Source organism: Ascaphus truei, chromosome 7 (genome assembly GCF_040206685.1).
Source record: "Ascaphus truei isolate aAscTru1 chromosome 7, aAscTru1.hap1, whole genome shotgun sequence".
NCBI classification, from domain to species: Eukaryota; Metazoa; Chordata; class Amphibia; order Anura; family Ascaphidae; genus Ascaphus; species Ascaphus truei.
The window spans coordinates 96,941,861-96,956,799 of NC_134489.1; the positions used below are offsets into that span (position 1 = coordinate 96,941,861).

General features: G+C 50.8%; 1 protein-coding gene across 1 annotated transcript in view; it reads left to right on the forward strand.

Annotated features, from left to right (window-relative positions):
• Nucleotides 1-2,339: 2,339 nt before the first annotated feature.
• Nucleotides 2,340-14,939, forward strand: part of MAP3K19 (mitogen-activated protein kinase kinase kinase 19) — a 41,321-nt gene continuing 28,721 nt past the window's right edge. The window contains exons 1-2 of the mRNA XM_075609528.1: nucleotides 2,340-3,439; nucleotides 12,048-12,202. The gene's annotated coding sequence lies outside the window, so the exon portion shown is untranslated. The remainder of the gene's footprint in view (nucleotides 3,440-12,047; nucleotides 12,203-14,939) is intronic.

A 14,939-nucleotide genomic window follows, 5' to 3' on the forward strand; every position in this document is an offset into this window, starting at 1 on the left:
AGAGTCTTTTAAGCAGTCATGAAACAAATGAAACAAATCTTACTTTGGTTGCAGTAAGTAGTGTGCGGTATCCGTCTGTCTAGCAGCACATATATCCATGTGCTCTGGTCTGAGAGAGCCAGCTACTGCTAGTAACAACATCCTTTTCTACCTTGCTGGCTCTCAGGTGTCAGATTACATCCTGACTACCTAACTTCCACCTGAGTTAACCCTTATGAGTGCTGGATGAAGCACTCAGACATATGTCTCCAAGGCGTAACTGATAGGAGTTGACTTCACTCTGTCACAGGGATACTCTTAAGTGACCCAGTTTTGGGTCCTCACCTTCCAGCTAGACCTAGGGTTATACTCGGGAAGTCCAAAAAAAAATTAAAAATATGTTGTCTCCAAGTGACATCTTCCCTAAGAATGATTCAGGAAAGAATCGTGAATATTGTCCATCATCATGGCTCACAAGTAAGGTGATGGGGAACTTCCCCTGTGGGAAGTGCCATGCTCGTAAAATGTTGCACAATTAAATAAAGACGGTCAAATCTAAACATAGCGATGAACATTTCAATATCCAGCAATGTATTTCATACACCCCCACGCACACAGTGTATATGCCCGAATGCCCATGCGGCCCCCAATACATTGGTAGAAGTGAAAGACAGCTGAGAAGGCGTATTTGGGAGCATTGCCTGGAATATAAAAATTGACTTTGAACAACACAGTGTATCCCTTCATTATAAAAGTCACCACAATAAAGACCCTTCTCTTCTGCGTTACTAGGGTATTGAAATGGTACCAGTTGATAGAAGAGGTGGTGATGGGGTTAAAACCCTCTCAAAACGGGAGTGCTTTTGGATCTTCAAGTTAAGAACACTAATCCCTGACAGACTGAATGAGGATATAGACAGAGTTTCCCTTTACTAAATACCATCCGAGCCCTTACAGATCACGAGGTATCTTTTCCTGTGTATATGACACTAGCCATTGATCTGTTATAGGGTCTGATCATTTTAGGAGGAACTAGTTACATTACTATCCGTCTCTGGGCTTTTATCACCTAAAGTGGCCCATAAATAGCCAGGGTCTGATGAGCCGGTTCAGGAAATCTGAGTTTATCTAGTTAGTTATCTGTATCGATTCCGTATTATACTCTATTTCAGCTTAGTAACAGAAATGAGCTGTTACTAGGTTTCTATTATATATATATATATATATATATATAAAAAAAAAAATATATATATATATCAAATGGAAATATTACTGTATGCTCATCTGCATGTCTTAGGCAGGTCTGCAACCCCACCTTTCAACCATTATCACCCAGCACACAGCACTTCCACTGCAGCAAGGGATTCTGGGAAATGACATGCAAATGAGCACACAGTGCCACTTTTTGCTTCAAAAACCATTTTTAACATGGTTCCTATAGGCTTAAGCTTGCTGCATGGTCACAGCTTTGAGCACAGCCAGGGTTAAGGTGCATACCCAGAAAACCCACCCACAGACAGTTTTTTTTTTTTTTTTTTAAAGTTTTATTAACGGTTCACATAATTAACAACCAGTAAGTATTACTTTACAGAAAGCAATAAACAGAAAACATCACTATACATTCTGTATTGCCAAGACAAAAACAACACAATGGCAAAACAACATTCAAGAAAGCCGAACAGCACATTCCAAGTCGTCATCTGTGCATCTCACCCTTTCGACCACCCAAAACATTACAATTTATACTTTCTTTCTATATAATCTAACTGTCTCTCGCATACCACAGAACGCACACGCTAAAAAAAAAAAACCATGAATTCATCCCGTTCTACACAAAACTTTGCGTACTTTCTATGGAACGTTTTAAAATTATCTCAAATTACTTCTTTTGTCCCCGCAGCTCTTCTAACAAACGTCCAACTAAACCTGAATTTTTTACCTTACTTGCTTCCTCTACAGACACCCCTATTTTGGCTAACTGTGCCTTCATCCAGTCCAATATTGGAATATTTCCGTTATAGGTGGCTGCCCACACGTTTATTTTCCCTACCTCTCTTTTTACAAAATCCTCTCTCTTTATCTCTTTACCGTATTTAAGCCCACTAGGACCTGCCTTTTCTCCCTTTTGGTCCTCGCTTGATAATTTTGAGCTATTGCTCTCACTTCTCTCCTTCTCCCTCACCTCTCCCCTAGCCTCTTTTATTTTAACCCACTGTACATGCTCCTTTTTTAATTCTTCATACTGCTCTTTTGTCAGCTGTTTTCTTTGGTACATCAGCTTTTCTAATCTTTCTATTATCTGTTCCTCACTACTCCCCCCATGCTGCTTCCGGAAAATACCCACCCAAAATAGAACATCTCCCACTGCATCCTCAAAATGTTCCATTTTCTCTTTTAGGGTTACTTTCCCTGATACTTTCCCAACTTTACCCTCTACACCCTTATCTCTAGGCTCCACTCCCTCTTTCCACTTTTGGGCCTTTGTCCTGGAACTAGATTCCATATTCCTCTGTCTTCCCCTTTAGTTATGGGATTCATTTCTCCCTTGTTCAATTGCCTGCCAGTTTCCCCTGTCCCAGCAGCAACAAAATGCAACATTATTGCCACATGTTGTTTAGACAGCCTGTGTTGGTTGCCTGCAGCTCATATTCTCCTAGCTGAGAGTGGGCTATTCCAACCCCCCTGTCCTTGCTTGACAGTTAGTATAGTCTCACTTCCCATCTAGTGTGACCCTTGCTCCTCACTTCCTTTTCACCCTGGACTCTGAGTGAGTACTGCCTGCTATTACCCCAGCAAGGCCTTTTTGTTTTACACTGTCTCATCATTGATACACTGCACATCAGACAGAGAAGCACTCTCTACAACATTACATCTACAAGCACCTATCTCCCTGTGATTTCCCTCAATAAAATCAAGAAAGAGAAAAGGACTTGTTTGTGCTTTGGAAGAGGTGAGACATGAGTTAAGCTAACTGGAGTCGTTCATACACCATTCGTGACCCTGGTTCCAGGATAGTAAAACAAAGACCTGTGTTAGGGAATCTCACAGGAGCTACTACTCAAAGACTAACGCTATACAGAATAGTCTCTGGACCCCAGAACAAGCAGCAGCTTCACTCTGCCAGACAGGGCAGCAAGCTTTATACAGCAAACTGCACACAGCCTGCATACACCTTGCACACAAGGCAGCAGCTTTGCAAACAGATAGTACAGCTTACACACAACCTAATTGCCTTTCTCTGTCTGAGTTCACCCCCTGCACAGCCCCATAGTGAGGAGCCACCATCTCACCTACCCCTGCGCACGTCCCCACGGCTAGCGCCTTCAAGGGCCACACCACCGGACACCCGCCAGGACACGGGTCAGAGCCACCGGACACCTGTGAGTACAGCTACCCCTACGCTGCACGCTTCAGGACACCGCTCGGCATCATCTGAGACAGTCGCCCATCGCTGACACAGGTAAAAGACCGCACGCCACACGCACTGGTTAAAGGCCTACACACACCTACAGCATGGCAGAACTCAGAGCCTCACCAGACATCACGCAGGAAAGCAATCACTCAGACACAGAGACCGCTGCGCAACTGCAACAGGCGCAAGGCCCAAACGGGCAGTCACACTGACACAAAAGGCCTGCGAAAAATATGAGACTGACATTGAAGCGCACCGCGCTAAATTAGAGTTAGCCTGGGAAACCATCACACTTGGGATATGCAATGTCGCCGGCGCTGGTAACTATGTACAACAGCTCGAGCAGGCAATAACTCAATTGAAGATAGACCACTCGCGCTACCAAGCACTGTCACAGGCATATTTCACCTATCTAACAAGAGCTAACACGGAAGATAGCATACGAGAGCGCGACCTTCAAAAGGCGATTGACCTAGAACGTGATGGCATCGTGCAAACCGCCATCACGGAAGCTGAGAATAAGAGAAAGGACCTTTTGCAGGAGACCGCATCGCAGCGCTCATGCACATCCAGGCACTCATCAAGGTCAGCAAGATCAGCGCAATCTCACGCGTCAAGCGCAAGCGCAAACGCCACCAAGGCGCGAGCCACCGCAGAGACCGCACGTGCCAGGACAGAATATGGTCGGAGAGAGGCAGCCGTAAGGGCAGAAAAAGCACGCATAGAAGAGGAGGAGCAGGTCGCCGCCGCCGCCTGCGCCGCCAATGCCGCCGTCGCTGCTACCGCCGCCGCTGCTAATGCCGCTGCTACCGCCACCGCTGCTACCGCCGCCGCTGCCAATGCGCGTAGAAAGGCCGAATTAGACGCAGATCTAGAAGCTCTAAGCAAAGAAGAGGACGTCGCTGCCGCTATAGCACAAGCCGAAGTCCTAGAAGCAGCCGCGCAACAGGATGGCGGGGAGCAACCGTACAGAAGGATTGCCTCAGAGGATCCAGTCCAACGCACTGAAGACTACGTAAGGAGCCTCTTCAGTGTAAACACCAGCGCACCATCTCAACACGGATGGAGTGACTCCACAGACACCGAAGACTTGCTAGGCCCACGAGGAGAAGATGCTGTTCCTTCAATGGTACATGCTGCCTGGGATAGCCACAGCCGCAACAGTGATCCACACGCCAGAGCGCACACGGATGCACCACAACAAGCTCGCAATCCAGGTACACCCACGCGGGAGAAAACAGCCCCTCACACTGGCCAGCAGCCATCACGCGTCCACGCCAAGGAAGAGGCGACCGCACAGACCCTCCCAGCAACTACCTCAGAACGGGACAAACACGCCGATGCCTCAGGCCTGACAGACATAGCCAAGTACATGATCCGGCGTGACCTGGTGCAAGCAGGGCTCATCAGCTTTGACGACCGCCTTGAGAACTACCGGACGTGGAAGTTCACGTTCAAAGACGCAATCCACAGCTTGGACTTCTCAGCAAGGGAAGAGCTCAACCTGCTATTCAAGTTCCTTGGGAACCAATCCAGGGAGCACGCGAAGAGACTTCGGGCGGCAAACGCGCACCAACCCCAAGTAGGTCTTGACCTAGTGTGGGAAAGGCTAGAAGAGTCCTACGGCAGCCCCGAAGCAGTCGAGGATTCGCTCTTCAAAAGAATCGACAGCTTCCCCAAGATCACAACTAAAGATTACTCGAAGTTACGAGAGCTCGGGGACCTGCTGCAAGAACTGGAGTTCGCATGGAAAAACCATTCCTTAATAGGTCTCAACGCCCTAGACTCAGCTCGTGGAGTGAGACCCATCCTGAAGAAGCTACCCTTCAACCTCCAAGAAAGGTGGACTTCACAAGGTTCCAAATACAAAAGGGAGAAGCAAGTCGTCTACCCCCCATTCTCAGTTTTCTTGAACTTCATTCGCGAAGCAGCAAGGACGAGGAACGACCCCAGCTTCATCTTAGGGGCGCAGACCACATCCAGTGCCAGCCACCCGAGGAACGAAAGGTCAACAACGAGATACAAGGACACCAGAACACCCATCTCGATCCACAGGACGGACGTGCCCCCTACGACCCACGCGAGTCCCGGCCAGGCGGCCGACAGGGACAAGAAACCAAGGGACCTTAGCAAAGAATGCCCTATACACAAAAGGCCGCATCCGCTTAACAAGTGTATCGGATTCAGAATGAAACCCATATAGGAGCGAAAGAACCTACTCAGGGAATGGGGAGCTTGTTTCAAATGTTGTGCTTCCACAACTCATTTATTCAAGGACTGCAAAGAAGCTATGAAATGCACAGAGTGCGATAGCGACAAGCACATAGCCGCTTTACACCCGGAAGCTATGAAGCCCAAAGCAAGCAAAGCCCCTAACCCTTCGACAAAGCAGGGCGGGGAGGAAGAAGTGGGAGATACACCCCCGACGACGTCGGTAGCGTCCAAATGCACAGAAGTATGCGGAGAAGGAAACGACGGTAGATCTTGCTCTAAAATATGTCTGGTAGCAGTGCACCCAGAGGGACATCCCCAAAGAGCTAGAAGGATGTATGCAATCATCGACGACCAGAGCAACCGATCGCTGGTCAGGTCAGAATTCTTTGACATGTTTAACATACAAGACAGCGCTTCTCCTTACACCCTCAGAACATGCGCAGGGCGAATGGAGACTACAGGGAGAAGAGTGAATGGCTACACCATATGCTCAATAGACGGCAAAGTAAACATGACCCTTCCCACACTCATCGAGTGCAATCACATGGCAGAAGATAGGAGTGAGATCCCCACACCAGACATGGCGCGACACCATCCCCATCTAAAAGCTATTGCCGATCATATCCCACTACTAGACGAAGGCGCCCAGATCATGCTGCTACTTGGCAGGGACATCATGAGAGCACATAAGATCCGCGAACAGCGAAACGGGGACCACAAAGGCTCAAGCGCTCAAAGGCTCAATCTAGGATGGGTGGTAGTGGGAGAAGAATGCGTAGACAGGATACGAGGACCCGACAACGTAGACACCCTACGAACAAACTTGTTGGAGAACGGTCGTACATCTCACTTCAAACCCTGTCCGAACCACTTCCAGGTCCACAAGAAGCTAGAGACCAAAAGGAACTATGGAGACGCGCCTGTGGCAGGAAAACACCCCAATGACCTAGGGAGTACAGTGTTCATGACCACAAAAGACAACGACAAACAGGCGCCATCTATGGAAGATAAATAATTCTTGAGGCTAATGGATAAGGAGCTCTTCAAGAACGAATTAGGCAGTTGGGTGGCCCCACTACCATTCCGCTCGCCAAGAAGACGCCTCCCAAACAACAGAGACCACGCCATGTCTAGACTCGCTTCGCCGTAACCTACAAAGGAAACCGGAGACCAAGGAACACTTTGTGGCCTTCATGCAGAAAATCTTCCACAGTGGCCATGCAGAGTCGGCGCCCCCACTGAAAGAAGGCGAAGAATGCTGGTACCTCCCATCGTTTGGCGTCTACCACCCCCAGAAACCTGGCCAAATTCGAGTGGTATTCGACTCCAGTGCTCAGCATCAGGGAGTCTCCCTAAACGATGTTCTCCTCACCCGGGCCGGATCTGATGAACAGTCTTCTGGGAGTGCTGATCCGCTTCCGCTAGGAGCCCATTGCCATAACCGCAGACATTCAACAGATGTTCCACTGCTTCCTTGTGTGAGAAGACAACCGTAACCACCTAAGATTCCTGTGGTACCAAGATGACGACATAGAAAACGAAATCACAGAGTACCGCATGAAAGTACATGTCTTCGGGAACAGCCCATCACCTGCGGTGGCTGCCTACGGCCTCAGAAGAACGGCCCAAGACGGAGAAGCAGAGTTCGGGAAAGACGCCAGGAACTTCGTCGAAAGAGACTTCTATGTGGACGACGGATTAAAATCAGTTCCCACCGAAGAAGAAGCCATAGATCTACTCAAAAGGACACAAAAGATGTTAGCAAATGCCAACCTAAGATTGCACAAAATAGCTTCCAACAGTGCCATAGTGATGAAGGCGTTCCACGCAGATGATCAAGCAAACGATCTCAAGAATTTGGATCTGGGGACCGACACGCCTCCCATACAGCGGAGCCTGGGGATAAGCTGGAATCTTTAAACAGATACCTTTACGTTCCAGGTAGCCATCGAAGAAAAACCCTTCACACGTCGCGGAGTCCTGTCCACCGTTAACAGTCTTTACGATCCGCTAGGATTCGTGGCTCCTGTCACTATACAAGGGAAGTCTCTTCTCAGAGAAATGTCCTTCGAAAAACAGGAATGGGACACCCCACTACCCCCAGAAAAACGGAAAGAGTGGGAGACGTGGAAGCACTCCTTGAAGGCCCTTGAGCAACTTCAGATCCCACGACCCTACTCACCTATACCTCTCACCGCTGCACACAGCAAAGAGCTTTGCGTATTCTCAGATGCCTCCACCAAAGCTATAGCAGTGGTGGCCTACCTAAAAACCACAGACGTGGATGGAAGTTGCCACATCAGGTTCATCCTTGACAAGGCTAAGCTGGCGCCACAACCCGACCATACTATACCCAGACTCGAGCTATGTGGTGCAGTGTTAGCGGTAGAACTGGCGGATCTCATCGAGAACGAGATGGACAGCAAACCAGATGCCGTCAGATTCTACACGGACAGCAAGGTGGTACTGGGATACATACACAACAAGAAAAGGAGATTCTACGTATACGTAGCTAACCGTGTAGAAAGAATCAGGAAGTCAACCCAACCAGAACAATGGCACCACGTGCCCACAGATCAAAATCCCGCAGATCACGCCACCAGATCAGTACCCGCATCTCAACTGCAAAACACGTCGTGGCTCATAGGACCAACGTTTCTTGCGCAGCCCGCGGAAACGCCACCAACCCCAGTTGGCGACTTTGAACTCGTGGATCCCGAGAAGGATACGGAGATAAGGCCCCCACAAGTATCCGTGTTACTCACCAATGTATTGCACAAAAACGCATTCGGATCACATCGATTCCATCGCTTCTCAAGGTGGACAGCCCTTCTGCGAGCAGTAGCCCATCTCAGGCATATAGCCTCCTCCTTCCGCCAGACACCAGATGGTAAAACTACCGACTGCCACGGCTGGCACATCTGCAAAGAGCTGCGCACCGTGGAGGAAGTCACAAGGGCTAAGGAAACTGTTCTCAGTCATGTTCAGAGAGAAACGTATTTGGAAGAGATCAATTGCATTCGCGGAGGGAAGAGTGTTCCCAAAAACAGCCCGCTTTGGAAGTTGAATCCCTTCATCGACAATGACGGCCTCATGAGAGTAGGAGGCCGCCTCAATAAGTCCCAACTGAGCAGGGAGGAAAGCAATCCTCTTATCATCCCCGGCCGACATCACATCGCCACTTTGTTGGTGCGCTACTACCACGAACAAGTCATGCATCAGGGACGACACGTAAGGTCAAGCCACAGCATTTCAATCGGGTTGAGGTCTGGACTTTGACTGGGCCATTGCAACACCTTATTTTCTTTTTCAGCCATTCTGTTGTATATTTGCTGGTGTGCTTTGGATCATTGTCCTGTTGCATGACCCAATTTCAGCCAAGCTTTAGCTGTCGGACAGATGGCCTCGCATTTGACTCTAGAATACTTTGGTATACAGAGGAATTCATGGTCGACTCAATGACTGCAAGGTTCCCATGTCCTGTGGCTGCAAAAACAAGCCCAAATCATCACCCCTCCACCACCGTGCTTGACAGTTGATATGAGGTGTTTGTGCTGATATGCTGTGTTTGGTTTTCGCCAAACGTGGCGCTGTGCATTATGGCCAAACATCTAAACTTTGGTCTCCTCTGTCCAAAGGACATTGTTCCAGGAGTCTTGTGGTTTGTTCAGATGCAACTTTGCAAACCTAAGCCATGCTGCCATGTTCTTTTTAGAGAGAATAGGCTTTCTCCTGGCAACCCTTCCAAACAAACCATACTTCTTCAGTCTTTTTCTAATTGTACTGTCATGAACTTTAACATTTAACATGCTAACTGAGGCCTGTAGAGTTTGAGATGTAATTCTTGTTTTTTTTGCAATTTCTCTGAGCATTGCACGGTCTGACCTTGGGGTGAATTTGCTGGGACGTCCACTCCTGGGAAGATTGGCAACTGTCTTGAATGTTTTCCACTTTTGAATAATCTTTCTCACTGTTGAATGATGGACTTTAAATTGTTTAGAAATGGCCCTATAACCCTTCCCAGATTTATGGGCAGCAACAATTGCTTCTCTAAAATCATTGCTGATGTCTTTCTCCTTGGCATTGTGTTAACACACACCTGAATGCTCCAGACCAGCAAACTGCTAAAACTTCGGCTTTAATAGAGGTGGTCACGGTTGCTGATGATCAATTCATAAAGGGCATTTGATTAGCAGCACATGTCTGCTGCTTAGCATCTTAATTCCTATGGAAGCAGTAAGGGTGTACTTAGTTTTTCACACATAGCTTCTCCATTTTGGCTTTATTTTTGTTAAATCATGACAGTGTAATATGTCATGTGTTGTTGTTCATCTGAGGTTGTATTTACCTAATTTTTAGACCTGGTAAGGAACAGATGCTTGTTATTATGTCCTGATATATAAAACCATGGAGTTCAAAGAGGGTGTACTTCCTTTTTCACATGACTGTATTATCTTTAACTGTGCATGCGATGTCTTGTATATAAGACTTAATGTAACTATGCATTTGTAACCATGTATCTGTCATCATTACTCTGTGCCCAGGACATACTTAAAAAAGAGAGGTAACTGTCAATGCATTACTTCCTGGTAAAACATTATATAAATAAACAAAGATGAAGTTGCACAATTTATAGCTGAATAGCGTCATCAGTCATTGGAAGCCGACCAATCATATTGAATGGTGGGGATATAGGTTGGGGTTGTTGTTTTTGTTCATTTCTTGATGAAGTGGCATGAGGTAACGCCACGAAACGCGTAGGAGGTCGAAATTTTCGCCTCACTATTTTAACGTTTGGAAACACGCACTGGCTATGCTTGTTCGGTACCAGCCAGAACTATCACACAGTACCAGCCAGAACTATGCCATGGTCCCAGCCAGAATGATCGCACAGTACCAGCCAGAACAATCGCACGGTACCAGCCAGAACGATCAAACGGTACCAGCCAGAATTATCACACGGTACCAGCCAGAAGTATCGCACAGTACCAGCCAGAACTATCACACAGTACCAGCCAGAACTACCACACGGTACCAGCCAGAACTATCACACAGTACCAGCCAGAACTATCACACAATACCAGTCAGAACTATCACATGGTACCAGGCAGAACTATCACACGGTACCAGCCAGAACCAACACACGGTACCAGCCAGAACTATGACACATTACCAGCCAGAACTATCACACAGTACCAGGCAAAACTATCACACGGTACCAGCCGGAACTATCACACAGTACCAGCCAGAACTATCACACGGTACCAGCCAGAACTATCACACGGTACCCACCAGAACTATCACACGGTACCAGCCAGAACTATCACACGGTACCAGCCAGAACTATCACATAGTACCAGCCAGAACTATCACACGGTACCAGCCAGAACTATCACACGGTACCAGCCAGAACTATCACACGGTACCAGCCAGAACTATGACACATTACCAGCCAGAACTATCACACAGTACCAGGCAAAACTATCACACGGTACCAGCCGGAACTATCACACAGTACCAGCCAGAACTATCACACGGTACCCGCCAGAACTATCACACGGTACCAGCCAGAACTATCACACGGTACCAGCCAGAACTATCACACGGTACCAGCCAGAACTATCACACAGTACCAGCCAGAACTATCACACGGTACCAGCCACAACTATCACACGGTACCAGCCAGAACTATCACACGGTACCAGCCAGAACTATCACACGGTACCAGCCAGAACTATCACATGGTACCAGCCAGAACTATCACACGGTACCAGGCAGAACTATCACACAGTACCAGCCAGAACTATGACACATTACCAGCCAGAACTATCACACAGTACCAACCAGAACTATCACACGGTACCAGCCGGAACTATCACACAGTACCAGTCAGAACTATCACACGGTACCAGCCAGAACTATCACACGGTACCCACCAGAACTATCACACGGTACCAGCCAGAACTATCACACGGTACCAGCCAGAACTATCACATGGTACCAGCCAGAACGATCACACGGTACCAGCCAGAACTATCACACGGTACCAGCCAGAACTATCACACGGTACCAGCCACAACTATCACACGGTACCAGCCAGAACTATCACACGGTACCAGCCACAACTATCACACGGTACCAGCCACAACTATCACACGGTACCAGCCAGAACTATCACACGGTACCAGCCAGAACTATCACACGGTACCAGCCAGAACAATCACACGGTACCAGCCAGAACAATCACACGGTACCAGCCACAACTATCACACGGTACCAGCCAGAACTATCACACGGCAAACACTATCAATGTAAACAATGCTAAGCATTAGTAAATCCCGGCTTGCTGCACTGCCCAGAGCACATTCATACATACTCAGCTGACTACTGGTTGCCTTAGCAGCCATTTGTAAACTAAAAAGCTCGCTTGGCCTCCCCACAGCTGCCTGCAGGAGGGCGTCCTGAACCGAGCAAGGCAGCAGCAAAGTCGTTTGGGTTTCCACACTTGGCAGTTGGCACTGGCTAGAGAAGCCCATGGACGCCGCCTGAGGGTCTCCGGAAATGGCGCAGGAATAGGCAAGTTTCTTCCCTGACAAGGTGACTGATCTTTCACTCTGTGACCAGCACCCGCTGCCATTCTCTCCGCACTCTCCCCTCTCTCTAACCCCCGCTGCCGTTCTCTCTGCACTCTCCCCTCTCTCTAACGCCCGCTGCCGTTCTCTCCGCACTCTCCCCTCTCTCTAACGCCCGCTGCCGTTCTCTCCGCACTCTCCCCTCTCTCTAACGCCCGCTGCCGTTGTCTCCGCACTCTCCCCTCTCTCTAACGCCCGCTGCCGTTCTCTCCGCACTCTCCCCTCTCTCTAACGCCCGCTGCCGTTCTCTCCGCACTCTCCCCTCTCTCTAACGCCCGCTGCCGTTCTCTCCGCACTCTCCCCTCTCTCTAACGCCCGCTGCCGTTCTCTCCGCACTCTCCCCTCTCTCTAACGCCCGCTGCCGTTCTCTCCGCACTCTCCCCTCTCTCTAACGCCCGCTGCCGTTCTCTCCGCACTCTCCCCTCTCTCTAACGCCCGCTGCCGTTCTCTCCGCACTCTCCCCTCTCTCTAACGCCCGCTGCCGTTCTCTCCGCACTCTCCCCTCTCTCTAACGCCCGCTGCCGTTCTCTCCGCACTCTCCCCTCTCTCTAACGCCCGCTGCCGTTCTCTCCGCACTCTCCCCTCTCTCTAACGCCCGCTGCCGTTCTCTCCGCACTCTCCCCTCTCTCTAACGCCCGCTGCCGTTCTCTCCGCACTCTCCCCTCTCTCTAACGCCCGCTGCCGTTCTCTCCGCACTCTCCCCTCTCTCTAACGCCCGCTGCCGTTCTCTCCGCACTCTCCCCTCTCTCTAACGCCCGCTGCCGTTCTCTCCGCACTCTCCCCTCTCTCTAACGCCCGCTGACGTTCTCTCCGCACTCTCCCCTCTCTCTAACGCCCGCTGCCGATCTCTCCGCACTCTCCTCTCTCTCTAACGCCCGCTGCCGTTCTCTCCGCACTCTCCGCACTCTCCCCTCTATCTAACGCCCGCTGCCGTTCTCTCCGCACTCACCCCTCTCTCTAACGCCCGCTGCCGTTCTCTCCGCACTCTCCCCTCTCTCTAAAGCCTGCTGCCGTTCTCTCCGCACTCTCCCCTCTCTCTAACGCCTGCTGCCGTTCTCTCCGCACTCTCCCCTCTCTCTAACGCCCGCTGCTGTTCTCTCCGCACTCTCCCCTCTCTCTAATGCCCGCTGCCGTTCTCTCCGCACTCTCCCCTCTCTCTAACGCCTGCTGCCGTTCTCTCCGCACTCTCCCCTCTCTCTAACGCCTGCTGCCGTTCTCTCCGCACTCTCCCCTCTCTCTAACACCTGTTTCCGTTCTCTCCGCACTCTCCCCTCTCCCCAACACCTGCTGCCGTTCTCTCCGCACTCTCCCCTCTCTCTAAAGCCTGCTGCCGTTCTCTCCGCACTCTCCCCTCTCTCTAACGCCTGCTGCCGTTCTCTCCACACTCTCCCCTCTCTCTAACGCCTGCTGCCGTTCTCTCCACACTCTCCCCTCTCTCTAACGCCCGCTGCTGTTCTCTCCGCACTCTCCCCTCTCTCTAACGCCCGCTGCCGTTCTCTCCGCACTCTCCCCTCTCTCTAACGCCCGCTGCCGTTCTCTCCGCACTCTCCCCTCTCTCTAACGCCTGCTGCCGTTCTCTCCGCACTCTCCCCTCTCTCTAACGCCCGCTGCCGTTCTCTCCGCACTCTCCCCTCTCTCTAACGCCTGCTGCCGTTCTCTCCGCACTCTCCCCTCTCTCTAACGCCCGCTGCCGTTCTCTCCACACTCTCCCCTCTCTCTAACGCCCGCTGCCATTCTCTCCGCACTCTCCCCTCTCTCTAACGCCCGCTGCCGTTCTCTCCGCACTCTCCCCTCTTTCTAACACCTGCTGCCGTTCTCTCCGCACTCTCCCCTCTCTCTAACGCCCGCTGCCGTTCTCTCCGCACTCTCCCCTCTCTCTAACGCCTGCTGCCGTTCTCTCCGCACTCTCCCCTCTCTCTAACGCCCGCTGCCGTTCTCTCCGCACTCTCCCCTCTCTCTAACACCTGCTGCCGTTCTCTCCGCACTCTCCCCTCTCTCTAACGCCTGCTGCCGTTCTCTCCGCACTCTCCCTTCTCTCTCTAACACCTGCTGCCGTTCTCTCCGCACTCTCCCCTCTCTCTAACGCCTGCTGCCGTTCTCTCCGCACTCTCCCCTCTCTCTCTAACACCTGCTGCCGTTCTCTCCGCACTCTCCCCTCTCTCTAACGCCCGCTGCCGTTCTCTCCGCACTCTCCCCTCTCTCTAACACCTGCTGCCGTTCTCTCCGCACTCTCCCCTCTCTCTAACGCCTGCTGCCGTTCTCTCCGCACTCTCCCTTCTCTCTCTAACACCTGCTGCCGTTCTCTCCGCACTCTCCCCTCTCTCTAACGCCTGCTGCCGTTCTCTCCGCACTCTCCCCTCTCTCTCTAACACCTGCTGCCGTTCTCTCCGCACTCTCCCCTCTCTCTAACGCCCGCTGCCGTTCTCTCCGCACTCTCCCCTCTCTCTAACGCCCGCTGCCGTTCTCTCCGCACTCTCCCCTCTCTCCAACGCCCGCTGCCGTTCTCTCCGCACTCTCCCCTCTCTCTAACGCCCGCTGCCGTTCTCTCCGCACTCTCCCCTCTCTCTAACGCCCGCTGCCGTTCTCTCCGCACTCTCCCCTCTCTCTAACGCCTGCTGCCGTTCTCTCCGCACTCTCCCCTCTCTCTAAAGCCCGCTGCCGTTCTCTCCGCACTCTCCCCTCTCTCTAACGCCCGCTGCCGT